Source organism: Dromaius novaehollandiae, chromosome 13, assembly GCF_036370855.1.
Source record: "Dromaius novaehollandiae isolate bDroNov1 chromosome 13, bDroNov1.hap1, whole genome shotgun sequence".
NCBI classification, from domain to species: domain Eukaryota; kingdom Metazoa; phylum Chordata; class Aves; order Casuariiformes; family Dromaiidae; genus Dromaius; species Dromaius novaehollandiae.
The window spans coordinates 6,556,384-6,575,326 of NC_088110.1; the positions used below are offsets into that span (position 1 = coordinate 6,556,384).

An 18,943-nucleotide genomic window follows, 5' to 3' on the forward strand; every position below is an offset into this window, starting at 1 on the left:
CACGCCGCCTCCGCGCAGGGCTGCCGGGCGGACAGGCAGTCCCCCCCGCCGCAGGGCAAGCCTGGAAGGGCCGGGCAGGGCTACCGCCACCAAAGGTGAGGTTGCCTAAGTTCTGCTTACAACTACAGCACATGCTGCTGCATTTTTATATATAGGAACGTTCTTCTTTTCCTACTGAAATTTCTGGCTTACTCTAGTTTATATGTCCCCATCTTCTATATATTTTATATGTATGGTGACTGTACATATACAGTCTTACCACCAAAAGCTCACTGACACCAGCAAGGAGCTGACCCTGAAGACGTTCCATGGAGATATCAAGTTAATGGCAATAGCTACTGTATAAGGAAAGTCTGGCTCTCCACTTTGGGGCATATATGGCAAAAAAATTCAATTGTCATTTTATTCAGTACCTTCTGACACACGATTAACTCAGTACTCTGGGACGAGTACAAATTACTGACTTGGATCATCGTTCAAAGCAGTGCAAATCCAAACTCACTCTACAGTGAAGGTGTGGGAAGTTTCCAGAGAGCGTGAAAGCACTGGGAGGACCCTGAGCCACAAAGCTCCGATTAGCTGAGCAGAGGCCGATCACGCTCACTCCAACTCCAGCGCTGTGCTGAGTGCTAAGGGGAGCCTGTCGCCAAATGACAGACGTGCTACAAGGGAATAAAAAGCGCTGTGTGGGAAACCTGCACATTAAGGCTGGAATTTACACCTACCATTTTCATAGCATGTACAAGGCAGATGAAACGTAAGACAAACTGAGATCCCTCTTCTGAACCGTGTGTCTTGCTTCTTATTTTATTTATTTAATTAAATTTAATTTAATTTTAATTTATTTTGTAAGTTAGCTCAATTTGGTGAGTCAAGAGAAAGCACTGATAATGGAAATACCTTGATAATCATTTGGTCAGAGCTGGATTACAGCGAGTCTTACTAAAATTTCCTCTATGCACTATTTTTAAAACACAAAATAAAGGCTGAATAAGCCCAGGGAAACTCACCTGGAAGCAAGCTGTTACAAGAGGGGCAACAAAGTCTGACAAGCAAGGGATGAGACTTAATTAAAGCTAGAGGGGGAAAAAGAGGAAGAAATTAAATGCTATTTCGGAACACACAAAACATAAATAACTCAAAGTATGAAATATTCAGTATTTGCAGCTGTGAGGGGTGATTTGGGAATATTTTATTGCTCTTCCTCTGTCCCCAGTGCTTTTTCTGGGAAGGGAGAAAAGTGGAAAACTTCAAAGGACTTGAATCAGGGAAGGGAGGATAATTGTGGGGGGGGGTAATTCATGTTCTTTCTGGCCTTTCTTTCATTCTCTCTCTGACTCATCCCATCTGAGCCTTGGATCTCAACTCAGGTTGAAAAACCAAAGCATAAAGGTTTGGAAGTGATCGGACTATTCTCACTCCAAACGATGGTTAACTGTCATTATGAGAGCTCTGGGTTTGGGGCAGCTCAAGGCTCTTTTCTCGGGCTTTGAAAGCCTACCTGTTGCGGGCTGTGGGAGGATGAGGAGTTAGCACCAGGCAGTGTGAGAGCATCCTTCCTTCCTCTTCAGGAGTCCGTCTGCTCACATCGTAGCTGGAGCTGCAATACGCTTTGAAAAGATGCAGTACATATGCATATAAGCCCTCTTTTAGTTACTACAGAAGAGGGATTCAGCCTACTCCTAGTGTCTTTGAGGTGTCAAGCTTACTGAATTATTAAGCTTTTCTGCTCCTTTGAGCATGCTTTCAAAATAGGTACTAGCTGGTCTTTAAGTATATGGATTCTCTATATTAAGCAATACTTCTTGCAGTATCTGGGCTCTACTGATTGAGACACCACTATCTTTCCTTTAATCATTGCCATAAAATCACAAACTTTCTGAAAAAATTAATACGCTCTGGATTTTCCTTCTTTTTCCCTGCTGCTACCTTTCTCTTACACTTAGGTCATTTTACATTTTTCTCCACAACCAGGGAGGTTAAAAATGTCTCTGTGTCTATTTAAAATGAAATATTAAAGCTGGGGCTCCAAGAAAAGCATCAGTTTTCATGAAACATATAGCAACATGTGGAATTTGACAGTGCTGGGATCTTCATCCTAGAAGTGCTTTATAAATGTTAAGTAATCACTGGAATATCCATACGAGTAAACAGTATTATCTTCTTGTAGTGGGAGAAGAGCTAGATCCAGAAAGGGACTTGGGTACTCTTGCACTGTGCAGAGCAGGGTCTGACTCCTGTGGATTTTGGCGAGCCCAGAACTTCATTCCCTGGTAGTGCTGGGCAGAACTGAGCCTAATGTAAATCCAAAACTGAACAAATTATCTAAATGCTGTAAAACTTTTCATACTGACACATCTGCTAAGGTTTTTAAAGTTTTCTTCTATTAAATACTGTAGTTATTCATGCCAACCTACTTATTCACCTAACCTTACCCTCCTTTTAAGCTTCCGTCCCCTTGAGAACTCTAAACACTCTTACGTGACCTCATTTCTAAGCTCAATAAAGAATTGCAAATGCCTGTCTTGCAAAGGAAACGACATATAAATCTAGTGTAGCGGGGGAACTACGTTAACAGGATTCTAACAAAAGAAAACAACTTAAAGCAATAGAGACAGGGCAAAATGAGATGTGTTCAGGAGTCCCCTATCCCTCCTTGAACATCCTAAAGAATTCTAAAGTGCATTTAAAAAAACCTCTGAATTACTCTCAAGATGAACGAATGCTTTCAACATTTTGGGACAGGGATACCGCATAAGTAAGTAAGGTCTCCAGCCAATGATTTATGCAGAATATGGTGGTGCTGTGGGTCTTTTCCCAGATTGCTCACAGCTTCAGGAAGTAAAAAAGATAAAACTGAAGTCACCTAAGGAGAATAAAGTTATGAATGTAGCCTACGACATTTTTGTGATGGAGACTGCTCCTACCGTGATAGAGACAGTAGGCTCCTTTTATATCCATCAGCATACTTGAACTAGATATTCCATCAGGAGAGCAAAAGCAAATACGGTCAATCAGCTATGCAGAGCTGAAAACCTATGTCCAGATGTAGATGTACTTTGGCCCACTGTGGGAGCCCACTGTGGCTTTCAGATATCATTCAGGCCATTCTCTGTGCCCCAAGCCAAATCAACACAGAGACAGTCTAGCTTGAAGGGAAGAAAAGTTCTTATTCTCACAAATCTACTTACAGATCACCTCAAATGGGAAGCCCCTTCACCAATGGCAACAGCATTGCTCACTTAGCACGGCTGCCCCTTGTCCAGTCCAAAATGGGCACCATCCAGCTGTTCCAACCCTTTTATCCAGACTATAACATGCCCATTCTGCAGTCCGGCGAAACGCAAGCTAACTCCATGCTTTCCATTGGAAATGGTTTGCAGTGCTCTAACAGCAAGAGCTGAAAAATTCAAATGTACAGTAGGCATCTTTAGCCAGGCAATGCAATCCACTGTCTGACGTTCAAACTGAAAATAACTTGAGAAGATAGGTAAGGGATTAATTCTGGATGAAGGCAGGATGTGAATTTAATTTGCTATGGCACTGAAAAGCAACAGAACTAAGCTCAGCTACAAAAGTAGCACTTTCAGTGCATGGTCAGGTGTGCTGTTCCGGCTGCAGCTAAAGCAGGTTCGGGGTTGCCAGTGTCCATCCACCCTAGCTGCTCGCCTTCACTCGTCCGTTCCAGCTGCTTCCCCATCTGCTTCAGTCGCAGCAATCTACTCAAGAAAACAGAAAGTGTTCAAGTTAAACCAGATAATCTTGACGAAATACAATTCAGAAACATGTACAGTTGATGGTGCCCATTACTAGAGAAAGCAGGTGTGTGCGGGAGGAAAGCTTCTGCACCTCTTAACCCCAGGCAGCTCAGCCAGAGCAGCGCTGCTGACTCTGCCCTTAGCCCAGAACAGGGGTCTGCTTGGAGCCATTTCCGAAGAGCTGGGCTGCCCATCTTGCTAGCGTAAGCATGCCTGAAACACCCAGGTGTCTATGACCATAAATGATGCTAACAGAAACCACAAAATGAGAGGTAGCATTTCACAGTACTGAACGGGAAAAGTCCTGGGCTAGTCAACCAAATCACATGCTACCAGTGGCTCGTTGCAGAAGATATCCAAATGAAATTTGATGACAACAGCTGTAGTAAACCAAGAAACTTCAGATCCACACTCTCACCTACAGGAACATTGTATGGACTGACCTTCAAATGCACAATTTTGCTTTCCTTTTTACCTTTACTTTATTAGCCTGGAATCTGAGATCCTGCACATATCACAGAACTCAAATGGTCTGGACACTTCTACATGCTTATTTGTTCAAGCTAAGCATTAAAACCTCAAAACGCAACAAGTTACAACTTAAACAAAGCAATCACAGGTCTGCTTGGCGATAGATGACCCCTAAGCAGACTTATCATTCGTATCTAATGGGAACAACAGACAACTCTGTATTTGACCGAAGCACTGATTTTATCCCATCAGTGTTCCTTTCATACAGTACTTCCATTCCCACTCTCCATTTGCTAGTTCACTTGTGTCACACTAAGCCACACATCTACATCAGGCACATGTTTCTGGGTATCTCTCCGTAAAAGCAGGTAAGCATACACACACGCTTTCCTACAGATATATTGTGGTATATCACACAACTTGCTTTTATCCCGAGTACTCAACCACTCTTTACTTTAAACCCATAACATAAAATGTAACTCTCCCAAACATGCTCCCAGCTGTATCCCCCCGAATTTTGCAATTGGATTGTTTTCATCTTCACGAGCCAAATGTCCCTGCTGAGTTCTGTGCTTACTGGTATATCCAGCCAACTGGATCTGGTTATGTACTAACTCATAAATAATCCTTTGAAATACAAAATAAACAGTTGGTCTTCACAGAAAATAAAAGAAATAGAGAGCAAGCATAACCCTAATGCTACTTGTGTTATTTCATATGTAAAAAGAGTAGGCTGGTATTGAACATTTATGCAAACTGTGTAAGAGAACTAGCCATAAACTAGTTCTTCTACCTGGCATCAATATCACAGCCAAAGAAAATCTTTACACATTATATTGATCTGTATCTATCACATCTTGATCAAAGTTTCCTGCCTTCTGTAAAGGTGCTAATGATTTCCTAAGTAAAATCAAACAAGGCTACTTCAACTGTCTGAACATGTTAGATGAAGTCACCTTAATTGCTGACTTTGATGCATCTTTTCTTGTATACCAATTTCAGCTCAGTAAGATGGTGAGCAAGCATTAAATTAGGAAAAAAGGCAGTAGCAGACCTGTCTCACTCATTCTTTCGTAAGCCTCAGCTTCAGACCTCTTGCTTCACAGCTAATTCTTCAAGGCCTAACACTAATAGAAATAAATAAATACGAATATGCCAATGATAGCTACAATACTGTTAACACAAGACAGCCTGTTGGTAGCTGACAATTTGTTTGACAAAAGTTTCGGATAAGCAGTTGAGAAACATATGGAAAGAAAGCTCCGAGCTTTTTGCACTGAAAGAACCTTTCGCACAATCTTCTTTCTAGTGCTGTAGTTCCATGCTTTGACTGGTAACCACTCCAGCCCAGAAGCCTCGAGTGGCCACTGGCACACCTAAAAACGTTGAAAAATTAAGCATTATCATTTTGGAAGCTGTATCAGAGTCCAACCATCAAGTCTGATTAGGTATTTCTATAAGTAAATGACTTAAATTATCTGCAGTCACTAAAAAGGATAAGTATCTCTGATGCTGATATGCTTCTGTTACTGATATCAGTTTTAAACAACTCAGGGTAAAACACAAAGATTCACACAATTGTTTCACACTATCACACTTACTATCTGCTGCGTTTATCTAGTTACCCTTTGTTCAGATCCAAAGGGGAATTCTGAGGCATTAAATCAAAACTTAAGGATGTGGATAAAAAAAACCCTTTGGAATATATAGGCCTAAAGTGTGTTCTCCAACCAGCTCTGGCACTCGATTGCTTTGAGATTTTACAGTGCCTGGAAAGCTCGTCAGCATGTCTTCTGACATCGTTCCATCTTTGCCTCTTTAAAATTCCATATAGAGAGGCTCATGTTTTCTATGTCTGTACTTGCAATGTGATGAAAGGGAAAAATTAAAGAGAATAGGATTCTTATAGTAATATATTTGTATTGCTATTGTTAAACTTGTGTCAAGAACTTATAACTTTGCCTTAGAAAAATTTGTACTTGGAGGAAATCTGGAATGAAAGTGCTTGGCCCTGGAGGGAATTTCATAAAATATCAAATTAAGAAATGTCAATTGGGTTCTTAAATTACACAAAGGCAAAGTAAATAAGATACATCAGTGGCTTGAAGTGCTCTTTTGCAATCAAATGATTTGTGTTTAAAACCTGAAATTTGGCAAGTGATTAATTCCTTCTGCAGATTCGTTTTGTGTGTGTTCTTTGTATTTTTCAAAAGAGATAGATCGCTTCATAATATAGTAGAATACACAATTATTTTGTAATGGCATGAGTATTTTAGCCTGTGTCTAAATATTTTGTTTTGGTATGTTTGTTTGGTATTTTAGCTTTGTAGAATACATCACAAGTGCTCTTGGAAATTCTTTCTCCAGTTTTACAATTTGTGTCTTGCAAATTTTATCTCTGACAGGTTTGCTTAATTTTTGGATGACTGCCACTGTGTGCACAAATTAGGCCTCATGCTGTTAAGTGCTGAGCCCCTTATCCACTACATTTCCCATTGCTTTCAACAACCGTTCAAGCCAGGATTTAAAGGTTCTCTGCCCGGTAGAGGACAGGGCTGTTGGGTCACATGTGCTTATCAAGGAGCTGGACATCTAACCTGCCACTTGGTTCTCACAAATCCTGCTTGGGAACTTACATCCCAGTATTTGCACACATGAGGACTTCTCACAAAAGAATAAACTGAAGAATGATTATTCCCCTAGAAATACGAACATTTTCAACTCTAGTGGGAGAGCCCAGCGCACAGGACTCCTACAGATATGTCTCAGAAATGCTTAGCACAGATTTTAGGCAGACTTGATCATCAGCTGGTGCCTTCTGAAAACATAGGGAAGTAACAGCATATGCTTTTTAAACAAGCATGTACAACCAGTTGTCATGTGGCAGATACTCTTAACTTACTTTGCCCCTTTTCTAGTCCTTGCACGAGTCAAGTCATGTTTTGTACCTTCATTATACAGCCTAAAAAATACATGCATCACTCTCTTTTCACAGTGCGGATGACTAAGTGTTGGAATCGCACAGTTTTCCATTAGGCAAATTTCACTGAAAAGGATGCACATGGGCTATTGTTTCAATAAACACACGTACATTTGGAAAAGTTCAAATGCATACATGATTACAACACTAATTTTTGCTATTCTGTTGTATGATACTTTCAAGGGATTCATTATGCTGAAGTTTTCCTTCTGTTCTACAAGTCACCATTTACATATGCCAGACTTCGACATGGCTCTCGTTTCTGCAGTCTAAAATAAGCAGGGTGCACTTCCAAGATAAGTAACATTCTGCCTAGCTAAACGCTCGTGTGGCTCTAAATAGAGGCATCTTTATTTTCTACCTGGAGCTATCCTGTGACACTGCTGGCACTGCATAACGTCTGCAATGTTCTGCCTGGCCATCCTCCAGCAGCGAGCGACACCGAGGTCTCACCCCCTCTCACCCAGCCAGTCCAGTTCTGATCAGGACGAAGGACTTCACCAGCCAGAAGAAACACAGGGACCACCTCAACAGCGAGGTGGACATTTACCCAAACTGCCCTTGTAGGTAGCCTGGTGCAGAACCACCTTTTCCTGGTCTCAGGCTTTCCTTCTCCAGCCACAAGTAATCTATGCTGGGGATAGAAAGAGAGACCGTTGCCAAGACAGAGGTGTTTATACAGACAAAAGTAACGTCCTTCAGCCCCCAGGATATTCCACCTCCTAGCACAGAGGACCTGGAGCACTGGCTCTCCGTGGGACACGTGAGGAAGGCGCAAGGAAGGCGCTGACCGCTCCTCCTGCCACGGGAAGCTCTCGCAGAGCAAAACCCCCCCGGAATAAACAATTGCCAGGAAGAATGTGATGGGAGAAAGCTCTAACACAAGCAAATCTGGCATTTTGCTCTGCACAGGCAAAACCCCATGGTCACTGAAAACTCCATTAAGTGCTCATATGTGCAGGGAGGCACTGGGTACAGCACAGGGGCAAAATGAACTCCTTTCCTATGGCCTCGTCTCTAAAATGCTCTGTTTCCTTCAGCCATACTGTTGTTCTATTTCTGACCTGTATTTCAGACAGTTAGTATGAAACCAATCTCATGATATTTAATATCAATTAAAGGAATACGTTCCCACCTCAAATAATAAACTTGACAGCTTTTTTAAAGAGAACAGAACAAGGTATCTTTTATGCTATAGACTAAATTACTTCACTCAGTGAAAGGTATATAAGTCTGCTTGGGAGGAATGAATATGTAGGGTTTTTTACTTTTTTAATGATTTGCTATCCTGTTGCATGAGCTGAAAGTTCTGAACCTTCATAATCAGAGTGAAACAATCTACATCTTTCCCCTCTATATTTGTGTATGCTGTAGTCAATGTTACGACCATGCAAGAGGTAAACTATTTTGGATTTGTACTTCTCTTTATGCCATAACACTATTCATTTAGCTTTAACAACAAAAGTATTTACAATCTCTGGGTTTGAATGAATGCAATTATTGTTCTTTGAGTTCATGAGAGGCTCCACTTCTGAGGTTAGGAAATATTTCTACTGTAAACATCAGACCAAGAAGCGCAAATTAGGCTTTCACTTTTCTCCATGGTGATCTTTGCATACAACTCATGACACAAAAGCAAGTCAATATATAATCCAGCAGCAACAAAACATTTCAACAGAAAGAAATTCCATTTTGTTAATATTTCAGTTGCTACTCAAACAAAAGGCGAGATTTGCTGCCATGCCTGTGAATGGCTGGTTCGGCTGCAAGGTATGCTGCTCACAACATAAGTATTGCCCTTGGACTGAACTGCTCTGAAACAGGAGGGTCATGAAATGTCTTCCTGATAAACTTACTCATGTAAGACTGAAAAATAGCATGACTTCAGTTTAAAAGCTGCCAACTCTTACCTGTATGTGGATAAATGTATTACGGAGTAGAACTAACAAACGCTAGTGAAACTCTGAGACAAGATCTGGAAAGCCTTGTAAAAAGGAGCTTGGTCATTGGTTAGGCTATTTACTTCAGTTATGTATTGCTCTGTGCAGTCATACGTATAGGTCACTCTTGAAAATTACACGTTCCCATTATATTCTCTTTCCCATGCATATTATACTACAGCCTCACCAGTAGCCAGATGGCAAATAGTATACTTGTTCTCAAAGTCTATTTTCTATTCTGAGAAATGACAAAATGATCATTCTTAATAGTACATTGGGAAGGAAGAAAAGAATAAAATCACTAGGCCTCTTAAACTGTGCTGCAACCTAAATACGATGTCAGAAAACCTGGGAGGTTATTTTTCCATTTTTCACCAGTGAGTGGAGATGTTGAAATCTGAGGGGTCAGGCAGGGCAGGTGAGGGAAGGATCCAGCCCACAGCACACTAATATCACGTGTGCTATGATAAAGGTACAGCCACTTCCCGGCTCTCCCCATCGTACCAACCTCCCCATGACAGGGCTCTGTACAACTGAAAGCCCTGAAATTCCAGCCCAAAATTCCTAATGTACTTCTTCATCTGACAGAGCTGACAGATATTAGGCATCCTCTTAGAATAAGTGTTCACTGGCTTAAAATCGCATTCAAGGTGGAAACACGACAATTCATTTTTCTACATTTGTGTTAAATAACTGCATTATGTAGTTATAACAATAAAAAAAGAGGCTGATTTCCCTTTATTCAGCTATAGGTCTTTCTAAGTCACAGTAGGATTCTTACTATTAAAGAGTCTCCCTAGGTACACTGCTCTGTCACAGATCTTAACTCAAAATCATTTATTTAACATCTGTTCCACAATCATTTCTTAAAGATTTACTTCCTTTAAACACAACTGGGATACTTGATCCTCCCTTGTTTCAATCTGCAGTATCTTTAAAAATAACAGCAAAAGACGTTATGAATACAAAACCAAAGCTGACACCAATAAATTTCAGTGACTCACTTCTCTTGCATTATTCTTGCTCGGCTGGTTTCTAGGAGGAGATGAACTATAGAGACACTCAGAGGCAATTTAGTGGTATTACAGAAAGACCCACTCATTGCAGATTGAAAAGTCCACTCAAAACGATGGGAAAACATCATTTTTTTTGAGAGCAATTTCTCAAGTAAGAACCCCCAAATCACCACTAATGCTGTGTTTAGAGTGCAGTGTGCACTACAGCCAGACACGCTGTCCATCGAGAACAGTGATGCATAAATATAAGCACTCTACACGGTCACTTTGGATTAAAAAGTTACTTTTCTTTCACATAGGCAATTATCTTGGCAAAATCCACTGTGTTTTTTTGACCCTAGCAAACTAATAATATATTAAAAGTATGGACAGATTTACCAGGTGTTAGAGGATTTTATGTCAGGCTATGAAGGCGTTGCCATGGACTTGTCCTCTTTTTTCCACCTGGAAATTTTGTCTGGGCTGAATTTAAGGATTCTGGACATTGTTCCAGGATTTCTGGCAACGCAGGCAGAGCAGGAACTACTGCCAAGCTGATGGACATCCAGAAATGCCAAACAACTGTCTCCCAAGCATGTACAGATCAACTGTACAGCACAGGAAGCCATCAAGTGCACGGGACACGTGCAGGAGGTCGCACGTACCATGGAGCTGCTGCAAATGCGTAGACCATCTGTGCTACACATGAGCATATATCTCAGGCCAGGAAATCCTGGACAGAAATAGGACTACCTGAGCTCTCTATTTCCCTCCCCCTTCAGCAGCACGCGTGCCCCAGATTACAGCTGCCTTCCCACCCATATTCTGGCTTTTTCGGGGCTCTTTTTGCTGCTGTTTCAAAGAAGCACAGGTTCCAAAGCACACACATTGCTCTGAACAACCAGGCCACGTTACATTTCCAAACAAACAGCTTAAACCACTATTGCAAATCTTACCATTTTTTCTCAAGGGTCTTGCAATGTTTGTTTTTCCTGTAGTTGGACCCCTGGAGTCATGTGGCTATGTGAGAACTGTAACCTTTCATTTAAGAAAGAAGTTTTTTAGATTAGAACAGTGCAGCTGCGAAAATGTAAATTATCTGATGATCTAACATCCTTGTCCAAACAGGTATAGCAACGAGTTAGCAAATGTGACCTTAGAGGCTTGAAAAACATAGGCAAATAGAGAGAATACATAATATTTCGGTCTTTGTTAATTGTTTTTAAGCCTCATAACTCAAAACTATCAATGGCATTGAAAGTCCATATCCCACTGAAAAACTGGGTATATTATGCACGTAAAAAAATATTTTGTGTGGACGAAAACTTGATTTAAAAATTAAGCTTAAAATGTGCTTTATGTGGGGCTGAAGTGTTACTAATAATTGCTGCATAGAAGATTTCGCTAGCTGGAGCCCGTAGCAAATGATCACAAGCTCTGGTGCTGGACACGTTTGTCACAGCGAGGGTCTGAGGTCCGCTCCCGGCGGGCCCGAGGCCTCGCTCCGGCCGGCTCGCAGGTCAGCGCCGTGCCCGCCAATTACCGGCTTTCAGACGGCGGGCGGTTTGGATTGAATCTGCGTGGTCAGAGATCACAGGTCCCCATAATTTGTGTCAAGTGTCTAGGAGAGAGAGGGGCAAAGAAAAGGGAAATCTGAAATGCAACAATTTTCACTTGTTCAAAAACAATAACCGTATTTTGGTCGCTCCTATAGTTCCAGGCAAATGTTCATAAGAGGTGAGTACCACATTTTTGGTTGGGTGCTCTTTTTTAAGAGCAATCCTTGTGAAAAGAGCTACAATGTTAAAAACAAAATTACCAGAAGTCTAAAAATATTACACATTTTTATTCAGGTGAATCTGAGAACTGACGAAAACGAATTTTGCTGAATATATATAGATAATCTTTACGGAAGAGATATCCCTTACAATTATACCAGATTTATCAGCTTACACATTTGTTTCTGTTTTTTCCAGCAGTACAAATCTGAAGTAACTCACAGAAGTAAATCAGTGGTGACACCTCAGTGGGAAAACCATAGGCACGAGTGGCAAATCCACCATGACCAGAGTAGGGAATCAGGCCTGGCCCTCTCTGAACCGCCCTGCTGCTACACTGATCCAATTCTGGCCAAGTTAAAGGACTTCAAAAGGGAAATGAGACTCTTTGTATGATGAAAAACGTCTCATGGGATGTTGTATATCTTACTGGAATATTATTTCACTAATGGCAGTTAGTACGGACTCGGCAAGGGGGCTCTCCTCTGCCTCTGCTCTTAGCAACGCTGCTCCCCAGCTGCATTGCTGCAATCCACCAAAAAGGTGCTTTGCTAACAGAGAGCACTTCCAGATCCCTCACGTACCGTGCTAGGTGTCCGTACACAAGATCTGGCCCCTGAAAGCTTTTCAACTATTGCAAATGCCATCCCAACTTTCTGCCACCTGTTTTGAGAGTGATGCAGAGCTGTCTGAGATTTCTATCCCTGAAGGAGCCGGGCAGGTTCAGTGACCCTGTGTTACCTCCCACCCTGAACATTATACATCCCTGAAGTTACCGTGCCATGCTCCTTCGCAGGGAAACTTTAAGAAAAACACCGAGAGACCAACCAAGTAGCGAGAGGGCAGCCTGCAATCCTGTTCGCAGGTGTAATTCCACCGGAATGAGTCCTGGTTATCTGCGCAAGGAAAGACGGCAGCACTGGATCCCATGGCTCTATTTGGAATAAACTCTTAATAACCAGGAGCTATTACAGTTGTTTCAGCACCGAAAGGGCCCTTATTTTTATATAGGACCTGCTCCTTAAATCTCCAGAGCCAAAACTGAGCCTAGCGTAAAATCTGGAGGCAGCGTCCGTAAGTGGCACTCGCCCGACCACAGGGTTTGCAGCTGCCTTGCTGCAGCTTTTCCCTCTTTTCCCATTTCCGCAGGGGCTATGCCTTCGCCATCAGACCTGGCCGTGCAGCACCCGTAGCCCCAAGCGCCCTCACCAACCCGCAACGCTGCGCTCCCATGGCACATTGCTGGCCCCCACTGCGCCCCAGCCAGCTTCGGCAGGTCTGCATCAAATTCGTTCTTAAAACTGTTCTTTGCCACCGCACCTGTACAGAATGTGACAGCTTAGCCGTGGCGAAAACCTCTGCCTCTCGTTCTGCCCCTTAGCACCGTCCCTATCTTTCTGTTTTCTTGGTTCCTCGGACTAACCCACCTTGTTGCTGGCGTTCATGCAGCACCTAGCACAACGACCGTCCTTAGTCCAGTGAAGCCTTCAGTCCATAGCTAGTCCTAAAGCTCCTAGACACTAGAATACTATAAATATGACATGACAATATGCCTTAATCCCCTTTGCCAGAGAGTCAGTAAAATATCATTCCCTTTTTTAACACAAAAAAGTGATCTCCATCTGAGGATATTCTCTTCCTACTTCTGAGTATCCTACATTCAGATTTTGACCACTACTTTTCACAACAAGAAGAATGACAGCAAAGATTCCCACACACATACAAATGTACGTACCTAGTGATATAGCAGTGGTTTTGACTTAACACAGTCATCCTTTTTTGCTGGCAATTGATTATGTTTTAAATATCTGTCAGTGCTGAGAGTGATACCTCTAGTGCAGAGCGATGGGCATCACCGAGGTACGTTTTCACTGACTGTCCCCCGCAAGTGGCTCTCTCTAACGCCCAGCTCCAACGGGAACCTGCAACGCAAGACCCCCAACACGCTGCCTGCTGGCTTGCTCTTACTCATATGCATACGCTGCTAGGAATATTACACCGAGGTTTGTGAGCTTTCCAATAGTAGTGATCTTTTGCACTCCCACAGCTTTTCCTAGCAACCCTGACTCTACGTGGCTGAAGGCTGCGGTACGAGAAGGACGGGTGGATGGAGGCCAGATGGATTTCGGGATACTTCATCTGAAGGCTTCAAGGTGGCTTCTTCAGACTTGAAGAATGGGCTTGTGTGCCCAAAGACTTATCTATTTTTCCATAATTTTGTCTGACGTAACTATAACATCTATGAAATCTATAACAAATAAAAGATACTGCATCTCCTTCAAAATCTCGCCTCACTTTTATTCTAAGACTATCACAACTATATGAACAGTACTAATATAAGCATTTTACAATCATTAATAGATTAATCTTCACAGCCCTACTGTAGAGATGAAAGACAAAAGCACAGAGATAAAGCAAACAGCTCTTTAACTCAGGGGCACAGCAAAAAAGAAAAAAAAAACCCAGAATTTCCAATTTCTGTATATTCTTATGTCTGTATTACAGTTCAAGCTTAAAATCAGACTTGTGTGTTTTGATTTGTATTTTTTCTTTTATGTTTCTCACAGATTTTTTCTACATCAGAATGGAAATTTTTCAGTTTTAAAAAACTTTATATTTTAAATTGCACAGAAAACTAACACTTCCACAGGAAATCATATTACAGTCCAAAATAAACTGTTTCAGTCAGCATTTTCCAAAGAACAATTTTGGCCCATTCTGATTTTAAACAACACAGCTACCAAAGCAAGATACGATTTTTCTGAAGACTTCACTGTAAAAAATAATGGCTCCTTCAATAAAATTAACTTCACAAAAAGCCTAGTTACTTATAGGCAAGAGATTATTTGTTATTTTACTGACACAGAGATAAAACATAACCTGCAAGAGAAGGATCACATAGGAATCTAGGACATGGTCACTTAATTACCATCAAAATCCGGAAGGATAGTGCGTGTCAGGTTTTGTGTGATTGCTTTCCGTTGTGAAAAGGGAAGGGAATCTGGGTTTTCGGAATAACTCACTTCCAGCAGTTAATGGCTAAACTGACCAATATACATATACCTGAATACAAGTGAGAAGTATGTCCACGCATGCACACTTCTCTTTGTGCAAATTCAGCAAAAACAAAGTTAATGCTATCTGTGTTTTGTTTTTTTGCTTCCAGTCAAGCATATGAAAAAATGGAATTTATTTATCTTAAAGCTATTGAAAAAAGCCCTCCTCTGTTGGATCTGCTCTAGATTTCCAATTCCTCCACTTCTCTCTATCAGCTCTCCTGTACAGATGCTTCATTCTTCAATGGCAAAGCCAGAAAATTAAAATCAATAAATTCATTATGTTTACAGTGTTTTGCTTTTCACCTGAGTTTTACCAGTCTTAATGTCTTACTATAACTTACAAATCACTGCTTGGTTTTACTGAAATATTCCATTTTATTCCTTTCATATAAAGGCTAGGAGTATGGAAATGTACAGCCTAATTTTTTCTAAATATATATTCTGAAAGGACAAATGTAAAAATCTCAATCTTCTTTCATGAAATGTCCAACTGCACTTAGTATAAGCAAATACTTTTATAGTATCTTCTACTGGATTGTAAAAATTAAATTTTTTTTTAATGATGCAATTATCAGGAGCCTTTTAAAATCATATTCTTATGTTCTGACAAGAAGAATTCTTCCTGCATAGGTCTTCTTATTTTGTGCATATACAAAAAAATAAATAATTGACATTTTGCACTATATGAACTTCATGTATTATTAATTTGATGGAAATGAACACATGATGGAGCACCTTCTTTATCTTTGTGATAGTTTTCACAGACATGTCAGTAACAGTGATATTGCATTGTATGATGTGTCCTCGGGACTGTAACATTTCAACAAAATATCTCTAAAAATGTATGTGCACCCACAATGTCATCTAACAGACTTGCCTTTCATTACAGTCACCTAAAGTAAATCTAAGCTTGCATTTGCAAGGCAAATCTAAAAAGCTGTGAAACAAGCACTGAAAGTAAAAAAAAGTATTAATACAGCAATAGAGCCTCAGAGATTATTTTTCCTATAATCCTAATGAGACAATAAAAATAAAAATCCAGAGATATAGGCTTGACGGTAACACAGAACTTCCTTCACGAGAGTCTGTGGGATCTTCATTAAATGATATACTATGTGCTATTTCTATCTCATCTAAAATTTTGGCATCTCCTGACAACATATTCTGCCAGTGATATGCACATGTGTAATCACTCATTTACATTAATAGGCTTATGGGTGTTTTGTATGTGGGAGAGAATACCTTTTTCTCTTTTTTTTTCTGTTTTTTTTGTAAGAGTGGTTGCTCACTATGCAGTTGGCAACTGAGATGTATTAAGGCTTTTCCCTAAACAGGAATTAAGTCTCTACTGTACAGCATGTCAGACTTGCCTGAAAGCAAAAATGCTGCCTACTAAGCAAAAGACACCCTAATTAAAGTTGCCCAGCATAACATCAGCCCAACAGTATAAACTAAAGACCAAAGAGAATAATGGAAGTGGTATTAGGATGCCACAAAACTTAACTGAAAGTCAGACAAAATTACTTTGCTTTAGGTAATTTTTTAAAAATGTATACATTTTTCAACCAATTTTCAGAAGCTTTCCAAACCCAAATATAAATAGGAAAATACATGTCGGGTTATAAGCCACTGCCAAAGCCAAAACAGTAACAAATAAACAGCAATAAAATAATTGTCAATCAGATGCTCTTGCAGGAACATTTTGCAATAATGAGATATAATAAATATTCATCAGCACATGATCCATAAAGGCGCACAGGAGCATATTTCATGCCAGTGTGCAACACACTGTGCCGGACCGCTGCGGCTGACAGTGGAATAGCGGCAGTCTCGCAGAGCTTCCCTGCACGCCACAGCTTCCCCCTCCCTCGCGCCCGGCCCGGGAAGGCCGAACCCTTCAACGCTGCGGGGGAAGCAGGGGACCAAAACAGAGGGCAGGCAAAGCTCCAGAAGACAATCAACCTTGGGGTTCCTGTTCTGAAACTTTATGTTTAAAGCATAACCAAATCTTTAAATACAACATTTCTTAGAAATACATATCTTGGATTAATTGGTTTGCTCTGATTCACTTTAAAATACCTTGCAAACCGAACAATGCCGGTAGCAATACTGATGAATGAACACCTGGCAAAATAAGTTTGTTTGGTTTTTTTGACCAACAATCTTGACCATGACAATTAACCAAATAAAGCATTGCATAGTCCAGATTTGTTAAAAACACTTGCATAGCACTTTAACAAAAAGGAACATGTTTCAAAGCAGAGGAAAATCCTCCCAGAAGAACTGATAAAGGAACCAACCTCTAGACAATCTGTTTTTCATGACATTGTACACAGCACTTAAACTATTTCTGTATTTGTGAACATCATATACTTCTTGGCGATGCTTAGCAGGGGATTCAGGGAAACAGGCGTTACATGGCGGCACGGGCACTGCCCTGACCTGTGGCAGGTCGCTGAAGAGCACAGCTTGTGCTCCATTCCCAAAGTAAGCCAAAGGGCCAAACCCTGCCCACGCACGCCACGGCCATTCCCAGCATCCCGCCCCCGAGCCGAGGTTACACAGTGGGCACCTTTCCGGGGTCATTCCCGACCCGATTTTCTAGGCTCGCCCCAACCTACCGCAGCAGAAAGGTCTCAGGCTGCCCCCGCTCCCGCTGCGTGCCCGGAGGAGGGGGCTGCACGCCGCGCAGCGAAGGGCGAGGGCGCGCGGGGGCACAGCTCCGAGACCCCCGTCCCCTTCACGGCAGGACGCGGCGCCGGAGGATCGCCTCGCGCGGCGGGAGCGGAGACTCAGCCTGCCCCTCGTCTGCTTCGAGGGCAACGTGCTCAGACAACGGTGTGGTCCGGCCCCCGGTTAGCCCTGACTTCACTGGAACAGCCTCAGTGATTGGGTTTGTAATTTAAATTGGATTACAGCCATCCATTAAAATAGGGTAAATAGTCCCAGGAATCCTGTCGCTGGCGCAGCACGTGAACACGCTGGTGGTAGGGAGCTGTTTGCTCTGCCAACAAGTACCAGAAATGCTGCCGCGCTCAGCAGTTCCACTGGCTTTCATGCGTCAAAAGCGAGAGTGTCCGACTGGGTACGTTCATATTATAGGCCCAGGGGCTAGATTTATTTTGAATTTCTTCTAGGAGAATTTGGCCCAGGGACCAAACGTGAGAGGAACACATCGGGAAGGACACGCTGCCCTCCGGGCTGCCCGGGCCTGGACTGCGGGGCCCTGCCGGGACCGCGGCGCGTCAGGAGCGCCCGGAGCTGAGACACGCAACGTCTGTCCGGCAGCCGGGAGCGCCCGGCAGGCACAGGGCTGTCACGGCAGGTAGGTCGTGTGGCTAAAACATAGCAATAGCTGCAAGGAGCACTTGAGAGCTTTTGCCCGAGTGCCTGCTGGAGCGCAGCTCCGAGGTGCTCGCGTTAAAAGCCAGCGGAGACCTGCCCTGCTTCCAGCGCTGGGAGCGCCCACCCTGCGGTGCCCAAAATAAGGCTTTCGCAGGTTTAGGAAGGAGATGACAGAACATCTCCCAACGGGGCCCTTCAGGTGAACGCACCCGCGACCTCCTCGAGCAGGGCGATGAGATGGGCCCCGCGCAAATGCACACACAGAAAAGACTTGGCTGTACCACAGCTGGGACACGTTCTTGGAAAAGATGGATTAGGCCTCTTATATGGCCTAATCATATGGATTATGGTCTTCCTGATCTTATACAAGTATACAGAAAGACGGGCAGGAGCTGTTAAAGCAAATATGAATCCAGCAATAAATGTAATACTCCTGTTCTTTCCTAAGGAGAAATCACAAAACACAGGTATGGCTGAAAACCAAGAAGGTGGCAGGCAGGAGCGAAGGGAAGTCTTCTGGCCCTATCCTTGCTACCGTTTCCACCCAGCGCTCTTGCAGTGGCCCTGCACAGCTGAACGCCTGGCCATCACCTGAAGTTTGGGTGACCATCGGCAAC

The 18,943-nt window shown here is 42.4% G+C and overlaps 1 protein-coding gene across 3 annotated transcripts in view; it reads right to left on the minus strand.

Annotated features, from left to right (window-relative positions):
* Window positions 1-18,943, minus strand: part of FTO (FTO alpha-ketoglutarate dependent dioxygenase) — a 340,085-nt gene that overhangs the window by 22,850 nt on the left and 298,292 nt on the right. For 2 of the 3 annotated variants that reach the window (XM_026102229.2, XM_026102226.2), the window contains one exon: window positions 3,151-3,719. The gene's annotated coding sequence lies outside the window, so the exon portion shown is untranslated. Of the gene's footprint in view, window positions 1-1,010; window positions 1,077-1,501; window positions 1,611-3,150; window positions 3,720-18,943 lie in introns of those variants that run through there. The other variant, XM_064519526.1, reaches the window with a different exon arrangement.